The following is a 15,562-nucleotide window of genomic DNA, read 5'->3' as shown; positions in this document are numbered from 1 at the left end:
ATACAGTATATATGTATGTATATTGAATTATCTACAGTATCTATCGTTCTATCTATCTATCTATCTATCAATCTATATAAGAAAAGCCGGCAATTCAGCAGCCATGTACTGCAAAATCACAGCAGGAGCTGACAGCATAGATGGATTACACACAGTATATCCACATACAATAGATAGATATTTAGATGTCAGTGACAAATACAATTAGTACAGTGTGTTTGCAGCATACTATACATGTATTTAATTATTAAAAGATTATTTTTCAGAAAAAAATGGTGTGGGCTCCCCTGTAATTTTCTTAACCCCTTCAAGTCGCGGCCCTTTTTCATTTTTGCGTTTTCGTTTTTCACTTCCCTCCTTCCCTGAGCTATAACTTTTTTATTTTTCCATCAATATGGTCATGTGAGGGCTTATTTTTTGCGGGACAAGTTGTACTTTTGAACGACACCATTGGTTTTACCATGTCTTTTACTAGAAAACGGGAAAAAAATTCCAAGTGCGGTGAAATTGCAAAAAAAGTGCAATCCCACACTTGTTTTTTGTTTGGCTTTTTTGCTAGGTTCACTAAATGCTAAAACTAACCTACCATTATGATTCTCTCAGTCATTACGAGTTCATAGACACCTAACATGACTAGGTTATTTTTTATCTAAGTGGTGAAAAAAAATTCCAAACTTTGCTAAAAAAAAAAAAAAAAAAAAGTGCCATTTTCCGATACCCGTAGCGTCTCCATTTTTCATGATCTGGGGTCGGGTGAGGGCTTATTTTTTGCGTGCCGAGCTGATGTTTTTAATAATACCATATTTGCGCAGATACATTCTTTTGATCGCCCGTTATTGCATTTTAATGCAATGTCGCGGCGACCAAAAAAACGTAATTCTGGCGTTTCGGATTTTTTTCTCGCTACGCCGTTTAGCGATCAGGTTAATGCTTTTTTTTAATTCATAGATCGGGCGATTCTGAACACGGCGATACCAAATATGTGTATGTTTAATTTTTTTTTATTGTTTTATTTAGGATGGGGCGAAAGGGGGGTGATTTAAACTTTTATATTTTTTAAATTTTTTTCATATTTTTAAAAACATTTTTTTTTTACTTGTGCCATGCTTCAATAGCCTCCATGGGAGGCTAGAAGCTGGCATAGCCTGATCGGCTCTGCTACATAGCAGCGATCATTCGATCGCTGCTATGTAGCTGAAATGCAGGTGTGCTGTGAGCGCCGACCACAGGGGGGCGCTCACAGCAGGCCTGCATCAGTAACCATAGAGGTCTCAAGGACCTCTATGGTTACCTTCCTGATGCATCGCCGACCCCCGATCATGTGACGGGGGTAGGCGATGACGTCATATCCGGCCGCCCGGCCGGATGCGGTAGTTAAATGCCGCTGTCTGTGTTTGACAGCGGCATTTAACAGGTTAATAGCGGCGAGCGATTTCACCCGCCACTATTGCGCGCACATGTCAGCTGTACAAAACAGCTGACATGTCGCGACTTTGATGTGGGCTCAGCGCCGGAGCCCAAATCAAAGGGGGATTCACGGCATGCGCAGTACTAGTACGGCGCATGTCGTGAAGGGGTTAACCAGCAGAGAGAAAGGCAATGGCTGGTGGCAGATGTTTATAGCTTGGGAAGGGGGTAATACCCATGGAGCCTCCCAGACTATTATCAGTTCACAGCTGAATACCTAGCCTTTACTGGATATTAAAATGGGGGATCCCCAAATATGATGTAGGGACCCACTATAATTAATAACCAGCAAAGTCTATGCAGACATCTGTGGGCTGATATTAATAGCCTAGGAAGGTGCCATGATACTGCCCCTCCCAGGCTAAAAACATCAGCTCTTAGGTGCCCCAGAAAAGGCGTATCTATAAGATGTGTCAATTCTGGCATTTAGCCTCGCTCTTCCCACTTGGCCTGTAGTGCTGGCAAGTGGGGTGATAGTTGGGGTGGTGGATGTCAAATTTGTATTGTCAGGTGACATCAAGCCCAGAGGTTAGTAATGGAAAGGAATCTATAAGACCACCCATTACTAACCCCATAGTCATATTTTATAAAACACTGGCATCCAGAAAAAGTCCTTCAATTGAAAGAATGACGCAGACTACATTAATAAATCAGTATTAAACCATACTTACGACATTATTGTCTTCTGCAAAAAGAGTTAAAATAAAAACAACAATATTCTTTACCTTTCTGCAAAGAAGATGGTAATCCATCTATCCCACAACAGGTCTAGCTCTGTTACACCTAGATGGCAGGCTGCATGGTTGCATGATGCAACCATAGAGCCTGCCATCCAACAGGGACACTGAGCAGCGTGGGCTACCACTACCCAGTGTCTTGAGGTGAACTAGAAAGGACCTGTCTGTTGTCACCACGAGAGTGAGAAAGTTCTCAAGCTATCAGAAAGGTCCTGGGAGTTCACAACCAATAAACTTACTTCACGTAGCGAGAGCATCGATAAAAATTTTGCCACGGCACTTGCGCTAACATCAAATCAGTACCGGAGATGTCAGTGTCTGTGTGTAATACACATGGCACACATGTGGCAACCGTGTGCCGCATCACCAACAAACGGTGGCCGCCAGAGATGCAGGGTACAGTAAGACCTGTCCTCCGGTGCCTGGTGCTAAAGATGACTCACATTATAATCCCCTGCTCTGCCGGTGATCAGCACCAGCATGAGAAAGATGAGAGTTGTATTCAAGTAAGAACAGTGACATTAGATGGTGGCTGATGGGACTATTACTCTTATCAGCCAACACCTTCTGCCGCTAATAACAGTGACATTAGGAGTGACTGATGGGAGTATTCCTCACCCGCCACCTGAGTTATAATTGCATAAATGAATGAAAAACAGTTTCCCCTGTATTTTTTATAACCAGCCAGGCAAAACTAACAGCTGAAGGCTGTAACCCTCAGCTGTCAGTGTTATCAAGGCTGATTATCAAGAATATAGCGGTCCCCATGCCATATTTTTTATTTATTTAAATAAATCATTTAAAAAAAGCCAGTGTGGGGTCCCCCCATTTTGACAACCAGCCTGAGGAATGAACTGCAGCGAGCGCAGGGTCAGTGGTTCTTAATCTGGACGGTCACATCTTGGCACTGTCCAGGTTGAAAAACTGTTTAACCCCCAGACATGGATTACAACGTGGGACAGAATGATTGACAGGTGAGGGATATGGTTGTTTTTTATTTTTGTTTTATTACAGGAGACGAGGGATTCAGAGGAATTAGGTGTCAATTGTGTTTAACTGTGTTTGTTATTTTTAAATAAAAATGAAAAACTGTGCTTTTTACTTTATTTATAATAAAATAATTTATTTTGGTTGTGTGTTTATTTACCATGCAACTATAGAATTAGTAAAGGTAGATGTCTTATGGACACCTCTCCATTACTAAGCCATGGTCTTGATGTCGCCTGACAATGCAAAGGTGACATCGACCCCACAAATATGAATCTCACTTTCCACCACTACAGGGCAAGTGGGAAGAGCCAGTAAAGCACCAGAATTGGCGCATCTAATAGATGAGCCTTATCTGGGAGGCTGCAGGCTGCTATTTTTAGGCTGGGGTCAATATCCATGGCTCTTTACCAGCCTGAGCATACTAGCCCCCAGCTGTCTGATTTTGCAAGGCTGGTTGTCAAAAATGGGAGAAAGTCCATGCTGTGTTTCTTAAATTATTTTTTAAAATATTTAAAAGATAGGGTGTGGGTCCCCTTTATTCTTTATATCCAACCTTGTTGAAGCTGACAGCTGAGGGTTGAAGCCCCCAGCTCTGAGTTTTGCCTGGCTGGTTATCAAAAATACAGGGGAACCAATTCCGGGTTTTATTTAAATTATTTACAGCCCAGGAGCTGGCTGATGAATACTCCCATCAGCCACTCTTGCTCTGACTGTTATTAGCGCCAGCAGGCGGCAGCTGATGGGAGCTGTAGTCCCATCAGCTGACACCAGTAACCAGAGATAAGCTTTATACCTCTGATCACAGCTGCGGGCTCACGCTGTCTTTTGACAGCATAGGAACCATGCCTCTCCGACTGGTGGTGATGATTTCACCACCTATCAGAAGCGATGTTTTCCGCACTATCATGCACATGACAGCGCGACAAACACCCGCTATTCGGGCAACCAATCACAGTAATGCCACCCCAAAGATGTTACCAGCATTACTGTGATTGCCAAGAAAGCCCAGCATGTTCATTGATTGTAAATGAAGCGCCAAGCATGCTGACTTGAATATACTGAGGTGAATAGAAACTTACTTGCCGAGTAACAAATAGCCCGAATACTGTACTATTTGTGCAAGTAATGAATAGTGCCGAATATATTCGCTCATCACTAATAATATTAAAATTAATAAAAAAAATAGCATTACTTTTAAAACATCTGCTATGTTAATACATATTGCTAAGAAAAATCTTTTTGAAGGTTACACGAACACCCTATTTGAACAGCCTGCAATGTTTTACTGGCACTACAATAACACCAGCGATTTTGTTTCAGTAGGTTATAGCTGTTGTATCTGCAAGATACAACGCTAATAGATAAAAAAGTGAAAAATTAATGCCAGTGCAGCCTGGTCAAAAGTACATATGACTGTGTACAAACAAGTGTTGCAATTTTTGTGCTTTTTGCTTGTGTTATTTATTTGGACCATGTAAAACTATAGCTTGCAAAATGGTTTTCGCAGTGTTGTATAGAATTTAAGTGCAATTATAATTTTTCATCAGGGTATCAGACTATTTAAAATACCTATAAGAAATTCTATTCTATTATTACAAATTCAACTAACTGCAACACTTCATATACTGGACTTTTTGGCCCTTTTGATGAAAGTTAAACTGGAATATGTCTCAGGAAGAGCTGCAATACAGTTGATACAGTCATTTGATGTCATAGCTTCTCTCAGAAAATCTGTTTATTTACCAAGATAGATTTGAATCCATTTATATAGCACAACTGTAGTTATGGCATTATTAAACTTTAGCTTAAAACCCCCAATAATTATAAAAAAAAGATAGAAAGGGTATAATTATAAGTAGCATTTTTCTCCCAAAGATAGTGTATGGCTGCACCAAAAAAATGAGTGACATTTCTGAAATGACATGTACATGCTGCCTATTTTTTCTGTGCAGATTTAAAGTATTTTAAATATTTTCCTGCTAAGCAACATGTTTCATGTACGGAAATGTTTGCTGGAAGGACTTAACATGTGCCCATACCTTATAATAGTTTTTCATGATCCCAGGCATATTTTTAAAACAATTGTGGTTGAAACCACAAATTCTTTGGTCATGAATCCTGACAATATCTTAGCTTGGCTTCCCTTGAATCAATAAATAGATGTTTCTGAACTCTAACACCGACTGTTCTAATTTCTTTTTTTCTAGTTTCACACTTTATGCAATGGCTTGGCTTTCATTAGGGTTCAGAAACAAAAGCAGGAGTATTTTACAACAAATTAATGTATTTAAAAAGATAAATGTAGCAGTAGTTTATCCTTTCTCATACAAAAAATGTCAAACCTATGAGGAAGAAAGGTTGGCAGATAAGATTTATTTTTTACTGCTATGAAATAAGTATCACATGCACAGATAACTGAAAGGATGTCTTAGACCTGATGAGGCTGGTGAATTTAAATTGAAAATCCATGTCAGAATGGCTGAATAACCATATGTGAAGGTTTAAACTTAGTCTCTTTCCATGTAATGTGTTGGAATGGCACCTATGTGTCTCTCCTCCCTTCAGCTGAATCTTCTTCACCCAATAAGCCTGACTGACAGCTCAGTGCCCCTCCTCTGTTGTGAAATTTAACACACTATACAACCTGTGGCTGTCATTCAAGCTGGGTGGGCAGAGATGGAATAAGCTTTGTTTTTTGAGCTCTCTCCTTAGTTGAATGTGTAAAAGGCTCATTTTAATAACGTATACAAACCTTATCAGGTCCAAAAGATTTATTTAATAAGGTAATATATACACATAGCAGTACCTTTTCATCTGTTCTATCACAGATTCAACTGACACAATTTTTCTCTATCAAAGTCGATATCTCATGATTTAATATACAACATGTTTGATTTTTATTCATCATTTTTATATTCACTTGCTGCTGATGAAGAATAAGGCATAAATATGTTTTGAAAACAATTAAAAAATTTATAGGACCTGGTGCTTACAATTAACGTATAAAGATAATAAAAAAAATAATTCAATAAAATCACCTAACCCCCAGAATTTGATGAGTCCGCTGGCACAGAGTTAGGCGTCAGGATTTTCCCGCTGCTTGGGATAGATCCCAAGCATTGCCTGATGCTGCGGTCTCCCACTCAGCTCCGGAAGAGGTGGGTGCTGCTCAGCACAGACATCAGTTCCAGCTTGTTGCTCAGGCTCGTGTTATATACTTGGTTACTGCTGGCTCTCCAGCTAAGGCTATAGGAACAAGTGATGTTCTGGTGCAGTCCTGCGCTCCAGAGTCAAAGTCCAGAGATCACCTTACTGAGCATGTCCGTGATGTGGCGTCTTCTCATTGGTTGGTGGACGTTAGCTGCTCTGGTGATGTGGCGACTCCGGGTTGGCCCACGGGCGATGCCATGGCCGACTGGGTGTGAGTGTTTAGGGTGGAGCCTAGGGTTTAAAAAGCTTTCAGCAGTGCACATGGGCACACTAGTTTCACTTAAGTGTGGAGTTTGGGAGTCAATACGCTACCACTCTGCACGTGACGCTTTATACACTGAGAGTTCTTACGTTGGCAGGTAGGGTTAGAACAGGGTAGCTACCTCTTGGCTTACCATCTGTTTCCTCCATGTGTGCGGTTAGCACAGCTGCGTTACAGAGCAAGCCCAACCCTCAGGCTACACCTCTCAGGGATAGCATCGGGGCTTTGCACCTAGCATCACATTAGATTTTTTCATTGGGTCTGCACCTGTTTCATTCTTGTGTGCGATTGGCACAGTTTAGTTGCGGAGTGAGCGCTACCCAGGTGATTCCATCCCTTTGACATTTAACAGGGTATTGTACTCAGCATATTGAGTTCAGTACCTCTCCGTGAAGCAACTCAGCTTGATACTTTGCATACTGTTCTTACTGTGAGGAGTAAATGCAGTCTGTTTAAGGTCAACGCTTACTGCTTCGTTCCGCCGTTGTTCACTAACAGCAGTTATCCATCTCTGTACGGTGGACCTCGGGTTGCGATTGCACTTTTTTATTTATTTTTATTTAGTGCAATCCACCAACCCTAACACACGGACAGTGTACCAGTGCAGATGGTGCGATGAGCCATGGTGATGTCATCTCGCGCAAGCTCTAGGATGCTTACAGTCTGTGCATGTTCTTACCTTTTTGTAGACTAGATGTCTAAAGTAACCAGCGACCTAGATAATGGAAAGTGGTAAGAAGACTTTGGCTCCCTATTCTATAACAAGATTTAACCATATCATTGTGCTTTGCTTGCCAGTACAGTTAAGAATGGTGAGTGCTCCAGTAAGGTCTCGCTGTGAGTTGATTAAGATTGACTGCCCTCTCTGCTGCCCCTGTAGCTACACTACTGATCCATACTTGAATTGCTTATTTATATTGAATTCATTAGTAACATGAGAGATCAAATAGTTAGTTTACTTAACACACCTGTTGCAATGACATCTTATGTATAACACTTCTGCATTGTAATATTCACACACCGTTTAATTAATCATTTTTTAATGTAAACATTTTCAAATGAAAGCTATATATTTTAATATTTGAAGTATATGTCACTTCCTAACCTGAGACTTATTTTTATTCAGGCAGTGTGTGAATATTGTAACACCATTTAGTCTTGTAAACTATAAAAAATGAAAAAATATTGTTCAATGCTATACAGTGATGCTATTGAATATTACCGTACTATCCTAGGTTGTAATTTTTTTGTTATTTATTTATTTTTTGTTAAAATGAGGAACACTAACAGAAAACAATCAGACCTCATTGTAGACCCATTTGTGCCTGTCCTGGAACTCATTTATTTTTTTCATGATTTGCATTTTTATGTCCTTTTGAAACATATTAAAGTCTTACTGGTTATTTGTAATATTTTAATGTTTTATAAGTCACACAATACTTTCTGCTGTTTTAAAAATAAGGAAAAAAATGAAACCAGACTATTAGAATAAAATTAGAAATCAATTTAAACCAAAATTGCAGAGAGGGTTTTTAAACATAAAATTAGTATCCACTAGATTTAAGCCAATTTAAGCTTGTAAAGATAAATTTGCACGGACAGCTTTAATAGCCAATGCCCACAGCTTCCAATTAACATTTCAGACTCATTCTTGACAGCATCAAAATGTAGTTATGTTCTAAGCAGAGCTTAATGTATTGTGGTAGTTCATGGTGGGTCAGCATACAAACTGCAATGTTCCAGCAATTGTAACCTGGAAGTAATAGTTCCAGGAATTCCTACTATCATAATATTACAATAATCAATCATGCACAAAGCAGATAGTGCACTAAGCTTTTAATGTAGAGAAAAGTAACATCACTTTAGCAAAAAAGGCAATGCAGCAGTTTTGTGAAAATTACATGTACCAAACACTATGTAAATTTTAAGGCCACTGACTTTTGCTGAAATAGAAAAAAAATATTTGTCCTTTATACTAGAAAAAAAAGACAAGATGAACAATAGAATGTAGAGGTGACTGAATCTTTGAGAAATTTGAAAGAAATTGAATTCACCTCTAATTTTACAAAGACGTTTGATGTTGACATATGACCGCCATTTTGATAAAAAAAATGGTATACTCCTCTTCTCCTCGATCCTCCGATACCTTGTCTCACCACCGGTGTTCATTCGACCATTCTTTTTCTATTTTCTGCCTTCTATTTGCAACAACCCCAATTCTAAAAAAAGTTAAAATGTTTTGCCAAATGTAAAAAAAAAAGCATGCAATGATTCTTGTAGAAAATATATCAGAAGTTGAGAGAGATTTTTCCATTTCATTTAAAAAAACTAACTAATTTAGAAATTGATGACAGCAACACATCTCCAAAAAGTACAATGGGCAATGCCATGTCTACTATCGTGCAGCATTGCCTATTCTATTTCAAGATGGGCCAAATTGTTTCTATTGTTCCAAGGTCTGAACTGCAGGTGGACAGTTCATCACCTGAACTCTTCTAAAATACCATGCTGTTGTAAAGGATGCAATGTACTGTACAGTTTGCATTGTCTTGATGAAATATGAAAAGCCTTCCCTGGAATAGACTGACTGGCTGGGAAAATATGTTGTTCTAAATCCTATATATAATGCTCAGCATTGATGGTGCCTTTCAAAATGTGTAAACTGCCCATGCCATAGTCAGTAGCATAGTAGATGCAGACTTTTGAACTGTGCACTGAAAATAATCAGGATAAATAATGTCATTTTGATTCATCCCTTGACAGAACAGATTTCCATTTTGCCTCCATTAAAAATGAGCTTTCTGGATTGTGATGATATATGGCTTCTACTTTGCATGATAGTGCTTTAACCCCTTCATAACCGGCGGCATTTTCCGTTTTGCCGTAATTTTTTATTTTTCTGTCAATATGGCCATGTGAGGGCTGGTTTTTTGTGAGCCAAGTTGTACGTTTGAACAACACCATTGTTTTTAACATATCATGTACTGAAAAACAGGAAAAAAGTGCAATCCCATAGTTGTTTCTTGTTTTGCATTTTTACTAGGTTCATTAAACGCTAAAATTGACCTGCTATTATGATTCTCCAGGTCATTACGAAGTTTATAGACACCAAACATTTCTAGGTTCTTTATTACCTTAAGTGGTGAAAAAAAATTCCAAACTTTGTTTAAAAAAAAAAAAAAAAAGTGCCATTTTTGAAACTCGTAGTGTCTCCATTTTTCGTGATCTCGGGTTGTGTGAGGGATTAATTTTTGCATGCCAAGTTGTCATTTTTTATTATACCATTTTGGTGCAGATACAATCTTTTGATCGCCCGTTATTTCATTTTAATGCAATGTCATGGCAATCAAAACAACATGATTCTGGCGTTTTGACTTTTTTCTCACTACGACGTTTAGCGATCAGGTAATCCTTTTTTTATTGATAGATCGGGTCGATTCTGAACCTAATGATACCAAATAGGTGTATGTTTGATTTTTTTTATTGTTTTATTTTGAATGGGCAAAAGGGGGTGATTTCAACTTTTATATTTTTTTTACTTTTTTTACATTTTTAAAAACATTTTTTCTTAACTTTTGGCATGCTCCAATAGTCTCCATAGGAGATTATAAGCTGACATAACCCGATCGGCTCTGCTACATACAGTTGATGATCAGATGACCTGTATGTAGCAGAATACCTCACTTGTTATAAGCGCCGACTAGGGTTGAGCGAAACGGATCGGTCATTTTCATTAGTCGCCGACTTTTGGCAAAGTCGGGTTTCATGAAACCTGACCCGATCCCTGTGTGGGGTCGGCCACGCGGTCGGCGACCTTCGCGCCAAAGTCGTGTTTCATATGATGCATTCAGCACCATTTCTCAGCCAATGAAGGAGGACGCAGAGTGTGGGCAGCGTGATGACATAGTTCTCGGTCCCCACCATCTTAGAGAAGGGCATGGCAGTGATTGGCTTGCTTTCTGCAGCGTCACAGGGGCTATAAAGGGGCGTGCACGCCTTCCGCCATCTTACTGCTGCTGATCTGAGCATAGGGAGATGTTGCTGCCGCTTCGTCAGAAGCAGGGATAGTGTTAGGCAGGGAATATAAACCCCCAAACCGCTTGTGCTGTAGCGATTTCCACTGTCCAACACCACCTTTTCCTTGCAGGGACAGTGGAGGCTAGATTTCTGTGCATCAGCTCTGTAGCTTATAAGGCTGCCTCATAAGGCTCCGTGATAGCTGCAATGCTGTTTGTACGCCGCTGTGCAAACCAACTGCTTTTTTCAAAGCACAAATCCTGTTGCTCCTTCCTTTCTGCACAGCTATCTTGTTTGTTTGTCCACACTTTTGTGTGCAGCAGTCATTTTTATTGCTGCCTGCCATACTTAACTGAGATTACTGTAGGGAGATAGTAATTGTAGTACAGTCCCTTTTTTTTAAAATATATCTTCAAGCCACTTTCTGCCCTTGAAACTGTGTAGTGTGAAACAGTGGGCCTGTATTTTTCTGCACTGTCCCACACCTAAAAAAAGGGAGATTTATATTGCCAATCAGTGCATCTGTGCCAGTCCAGTCTGTTGTATCTGTCAGTCATTTTCTGCCACAAAAACAATACTGTAAAACAGTGGGCCAGATTTATTCACTAGTCTCCCATTAAAAAAAAGGGGAGATTAATATTGGCAAATCTGTGCATTTGTGCCAGTCCAGTCTGTGGTATCTAGTAATATAGAATTATACCGCACTCACAAGTGGAATAACTTGCAAAAAATTGAACAATTTATTGTGTACAACAATAACATAGCATCACTATACAAAGTCCAAACTCAAAGCGTAACCAAAAAATGACGTTTCGGACCCTCCGGGCCCTTAATCATACACCGCTTTGTTGGAGTGATGTGTGGTCTATGAGTACACCCAAAAGGGGTAGAGAACAATATATAAAGTCCGTTTGCTTATGTGTCCATCTGGAAAAGCTACGCTCCCGCGCCCTGCTGTAGCTGTGTGCTATGTTATTGTTGTACACAATAAATTGTTCAATTTTTTGCAAGTTATTCCACTTGTGAGTGCGGTATAATTCTACATTACTAGTATTTGGGACTCTTGTCCACTATACCAGCACCACCATCTACATTTATAAAGAGTGCAGACCAATTATACTCAAAATTTGATTACAGTCTGTGGTATCTGTCAGTCATTTTCTGCCACAGAAACAATACTGTAGGTTGCCTTTCCTAAGCTTCTATCTTCAGGCTCTTGTTAAATAGTTGTTAAATGGAACAAATGCAGCGGGGCTACTAGTTTGGTTGGGGCCTACTAACAGTGTCTGTCGCTCCAATGTGTTCTCCTGGTTGCTTTTCCTGAGCTTCTATCTTCAGGCTCTGATTAAGTAGTTGTTAATGTAACACTGGATTGGGCCTACTAGTTTGGTTGGGCCCTACTAATGGTGTCTGCCGCTCCTTGCTGTTCTCCTGGTTTCCTGTCCTGAGCTTCGATCTTCAGGCTCTCATTAAGTAGTTGTTAATATTACACTGCATTTGGCCTACTAGTTTGGTTGGGGCCTACTAACTGTGTCTGCCGCTCCTTGCTGTTCTCCTGGTTTCCTGTCCTGAGCTTCGATCTTCAGGCTCTCATTAAGTAGTTGTTAATATTACACTGCATTTGGCCAACTAGTTTGGTTGGGGCCTACTAACGGTGTCTACCGCTCCTTGCTGTTCTCCTGGTTTCCTGTCTTGAGCTTCGATCTTCAGGCTCTCATTAAGTATTTGTTAATATTACACTGCATTTGGCCTACTAGTTGGGTTGGGGCCTACTAACAGTGTCTGCCGCTCCTTGCTGTTCTCCTGGTTTCCTGTCCTGAGCTTCGATTTTCAGGCTCTCATTAAGTAGTTGTTAATATAGCACTGCATTTGGCCTACTAGTTGGTTGGGTCCTACTAACGGTGTCTTCCGCTCCTTGCTGTTCTCCTGGTTTCCTGTCCTGAGCTTCGATCTTCAGGCTCTCATTAAGTAGTAGTTAATGTAACACTGGATTGGGCCTACTAGTTTGGTTGGGCCCTACTAATGGTGTCTGCCGCTCCTTGCTGTTCTCCTGGTTTCCTGTCCTGAGCTTCGATCTTCAGGCTCTCATTAAGTAGTTGTTAATATTACACTGCATTTGGCCTACTAGTTTGGTTGGGGCCTACTAACGGTGTCTGCCGCTCCTTGCTGTTCTCCTGGTTTCCTGTCCCGAGCTTCGATCTTCAGGCTCTCATTAAGTAGTTGTTAATATAGCACTGCATTTGGCCTACTAGTTTGGTTGGGTCCTACTAACGGTGTCTTCCGCTCCTTGCTGTTCTCCTGGTTTCCTGTCCTGAGCTTCGATCTTCAGGCTCTCATTAAGTAGTAGTTAATATTACACTGCATTTGGCCTACTAGTTGGGTTGGGGCCTACTAACGGTGTCTGCCGCTCCTTGTTGTTCTCCTGGTTTCCTGTCCTGAGCTTCGATCTTCAGGCTCTCATTAAGTAGTTGTTAATATAACTCTGCATTTGGCCTACTAGTTTGGTTGGGGCCTACTAACTGTGTCTGCCGCTCCTTGCTGTTCTCCTGGTTTCCTGTCCTGAGCTTCGATCTTCAGGCTCTCATTAAGTAGTTGTTAATATTACACTGCATTTGGCCTACTAGTTTGGTTGGGGCCTACTAACGGTGTCTGCCGCTCCTTGCTGTTCTCCTGGTTTCCTGTCTTGAGCTTCGATCTTCAGGCTCTCATTAAGTAGTTGTTAATATTACACTGCATTTGGCCTACTAGTTGGGTTGGGGCCTACTAACAGTGTCTGCCGCTCCTTGCTGTTCTCCTGGTTTCCTGTCCCGAGCTTCGATCTTCAGGCTCTCATTAAGTAGTTGTTAATATAGCACTGCATTTGGCCTACTAGTTTGGTTGGGTCCTACTAACGGTGTCTTCCGCTCCTTGCTGTTCTCCTGGTTTCCTGTCCTGAGCTTCGATCTTCAGGCTCTCATTAAGTAGTAGTTAATATTTCACTGCATTTGGCCTACTAGTTGGGTTGGGGCCTACTAACGGTGTCTGCCGCTCCTTGTTGTTCTCCTGGTTTCCTGTCCTGAGCTTCGATCTTCAGGCTCTCATTAAGTAGTTGTTAATATAACTCTGCATTTGGCCTACTAGTTTGGTTGGGGCCTACTAACTGTGTCTGCTGCTCCTTGCTGTTCTCCTGGTTTCCTGTCCTGAGCTTCGATCTTCAGGCTCTCATTAAGTAGTTGTTAATATTACACTGCATTTGGCCAACTAGTTTGGTTGGGGCCTACTAACTGTGTCTGCCGCTCCTTGCTGTTCTCCTGGTTTCCTGTCCTGAGCTTCGATCTTCAGGCTCTCATTAAGTAGTTGTTAATATTACACTGCATTTGGCCAACTAGTTTGGTTGGGGCCTACTAACGGTGTCTGCCGCTCCTTGCTGTTCTCCTGGTTTCCTGTCTTGAGCTTCGATCTTCAGGCTCTCATTAAGTAGTTGTTAATATTACACTGCATTTGGCCTACTAGTTGGGTTGGGGCCTACTAACAGTGTCTGCCGCTCCTTGCTGTTCTCCTGGTTTCCTGTCCTGAGCTTCGATCTTCAGGCTCTCATTAAGTAGTTGTTAATATAGCACTGCATTTGGCCTACTAATTTGGTTGGGTCCTACTAACGGTGTCTTCCGCTCCTTGCTGTTCTCCTGGTTTCCTGTCCTGAGCTTCGATCTTCAGGCTCTCATTAAGTAGTAGTTAATATTACACTGCATTTGGCCTACTAGTTGGGTTGGGGCCTACTAACGGTGTCTGCCGCTCCTTGTTGTTCTCCTGGTTTTCTGTCCTTAGCTTCGATCTTCAGGCTCTCATTAAGTAGTTGTTAATATAACTCTGCATTTGGCCTACTAGTTTGGTTGGGGCCTACTAACTGTGTCTGCCGCTCCTTGCTGTTCTCCTGGTTTCCTGTCCTGAGCTTCGATCTTCAGGCTCTCATTAAGTAGTTGTTAATATTACACTGCATTTGGCTAACTAGTTTGGTTGGGGCCTACTAACTGTGTCTGCCGCTCCTTGCTGTTCTCCTGGTTTCCTGTCCTGAGCTTCGATCTTCAGGCTCTCATTAAGTAGTTGTTAATATTACACTGCATTTGGCCTACTAGTTTGGTTGGGGCCTACTAACGGTGTCTGCCGCACCTTGCTGTTGTCCTGGTTTCCTGTACTGAGCTTCGATCTTCAGGCTCTTATTAAGTAGTTGTTAATATTACACTGCATTTGGCCTACTAGTTTGGTTGGGGCCTACTAACGGTGTCTGCCGCTCTTTGCTGTTCTCCTGGTTTCCTGTTCTGAGCTTCGATCTTCAGGCTCTCATTAAGTAGTTGGTAATATAACACTGCATTTGGCCTACTAGTTGGGTTGGGGCCTACTAACGGTGTCTACCGCTCCTTGCTGTTCTCCTGGTTTCCTGTCCTGAGCTTCGATCTTCAGGCTTTCATTAAGTAGTTGTTAATATAGCACTGCATTTGGCCTACTAGTTGGGTTGGGGCCTACTAACGGTGTCTACCGCTCCTTGCTGTTCTCCTGGTTTCCTGTCCTGAGCTTCGATCTTCAGGCTTTCATTAAGTAGTTGTTAATATAACTCTGCATTTGGCCTACTAGTTTGGTTGGGGCCTACTAACTGTGTCTGCCGCTCCTTGCTGTTCTCCTGGTTTCCTGTCCTGAGCTTCGATCTTCAGGCTCTCATTAAGTAGTTGTTAATATTACACTGCATTTGGCCAACTAGTTTGGTTGGGGCCTACTAACTGTGTCTGCCGCTCCTTGCTGTTCTCCTGGTTTCCTGTCCTGAGCTTCGATCTTCAGGCTCTCATTAAGTAGTTGTTAATATTACACTGCATTTGGCCTACTAGTTTGGTTGGGGCCTACTAACGGT

Source organism: Ranitomeya imitator, chromosome 4, assembly GCF_032444005.1.
Source record: "Ranitomeya imitator isolate aRanImi1 chromosome 4, aRanImi1.pri, whole genome shotgun sequence".
In the NCBI taxonomy this organism is placed as follows: domain Eukaryota; kingdom Metazoa; phylum Chordata; class Amphibia; order Anura; family Dendrobatidae; genus Ranitomeya; species Ranitomeya imitator.
Note: the sequence above shows the minus strand (reverse complement) of the source record.